Below are 1,765 nucleotides of genomic sequence, written 5' to 3'. Positions count from 1 at the left end.
ATAATCTCCACAGCTTAATCCTTGTATTTCAAATTGATCCGAATTTATATGGCATGGAAAAACCTCGAAGAGAAAGTCTACTATCTAAGTAAACACATTAAAGCTTGCAAGATTATACGGCAAGGTTCTTCGTGAAACTCAAGACATGCTGAGAGTAGGAGGCGGAGATAAGAAAATGTATAAAATCAATTAAAAACAATGGCAAACTAATTATCTGAGTGGTGGAGCCATTGGTTTCCTAGAATAAGGTTCAAGATTCGAGCCACATCTGTGCTTACCCTTTGGAGGACTTAACAAGTGTCATGAGAGTCTTGTACCTTCGGACCTTATTTTTAGAAATTTATTCATAGTTTTGCGATCAAGGAATTAAAAGAAATGCCAACTATTTCATCTTATCCATTCTTTCTTGTTGCCGTAAATCCTTCCCATTGCACCCGGGTAGCCGTAATTTGTACCAAATGCTTTGACTTGTTTGATCTGCTACTGAAATTTTCACTGGCTATATGTCTTATAGTCTCAAATCTTTCAGTATGAAAACTGAAAACTGAAAACTGATGTATCTATGATATTTGTGTTTTGAGGTTTATCAATGGGAAACAGACCTGCAAAGCAAGAGAAGGAAGAGCTACTTTTGAAGATCGTGCATACGCACGTTGGCTTAACCGGGATCTTGAGAGAATCCATGGCTTCACTCCACGAAATCCTCGGGCCATAAAGCCCCCGTTTCACTACATTGAACAAATGCATTTGTGTGGATGGCTAGACCTGGACCTAGACGGTCCCGATCTCGCGCATCTGTTCAAGTAAATAATATTCCCAATCTGTTGAATTTATGATAATGTATCAATAACTCTTGTTTCGAGTGACTTAAATACAATGCAAGCACCATGCATTTAATGGGTTTTGGAAAATCCCAAGAACGCAGAATCAATATTTGGATGCTGGGTTTTTAAAATAATCAAGAAGGGGGAGGAGGCTGACAGAAGGTGCAATGTCTGTCCTTGCAATTGAGGTGAGTCTTAACTCTTGGTCTGTTGCAATTGAGGTGAGTCTTTTAACTCTTGGTCTATTTGTATAAGATGATCGGCCAAAAGAAAAAAACCGAAAGATCTACTCCCGATACTCACCCCTGCGAAGCACGCACACGTGTGTGTGGGCCCACGCTGTCAGCCACTTTTAAATTTTAATTTAATTATTATTTTTTAGAATGAGACTTAAAAGTGTGTTTTTTGTTGTGTTTCTATTGAGAATCTAAACAAGTGACTTTTTTTTAATGCTTATTGATTAATGTCGTAACCCTTTTTTTTGAGTTAATGAATTCTCAATAATATTTTCATCAAATTATTTGTTACACAAAAGCATTAATTTTAAATAAATAAAAGTTATTCATGTTTAACTGTTATTTTTAAAAAATTTAAAAAAATCTCCACAATAAGTTACAAAATTCAGAAAGTTTTATAATTTATAAATGTCAATAGAAGTCTTACAAATTAAATCTATAAGATTATGTGAACATTTTTAGAAATTGAGATTCTACAAAGTCAGTAGAAATCTATCCATTCTGTTTAGCCCAAATATTGAAAATCCACCAACTATAAAGCTTGCAGAATATGAGAAGGTCCACTGAACAAGCCCATAAGTTATCGGTTGAAGGTCATAACGGAAGAGGTGATCCACGACGCATCATGGGTAGACGTGGGAAATGGCCAAACCGCTCAGGGAAGTTGGACAAAAAGGGAACGAAAGAATCAGAAAAGGCCCCCAA

At 36.1% G+C, this 1,765-nt stretch overlaps 1 pseudogene; it reads left to right on the top strand.

Moving 5' to 3' along the window:
- The first annotated feature begins 589 nt into the window (after positions 1 to 589).
- Positions 590 to 1,472, top strand: LOC142543047 (uncharacterized; annotated as a pseudogene).
- The last annotated feature ends 293 nt before the right edge of the window (positions 1,473 to 1,765 follow it).

The sequence above is a fragment of the Primulina tabacum genome, chromosome 4 (assembly GCF_025594145.1).
Source record: "Primulina tabacum isolate GXHZ01 chromosome 4, ASM2559414v2, whole genome shotgun sequence".
NCBI classification, from domain to species: domain Eukaryota; kingdom Viridiplantae; phylum Streptophyta; class Magnoliopsida; order Lamiales; family Gesneriaceae; genus Primulina; species Primulina tabacum.
The sequence above is the reverse complement of the archived record's forward strand: the minus strand, read 5'-3'. Positions and strand labels throughout refer to the sequence as shown.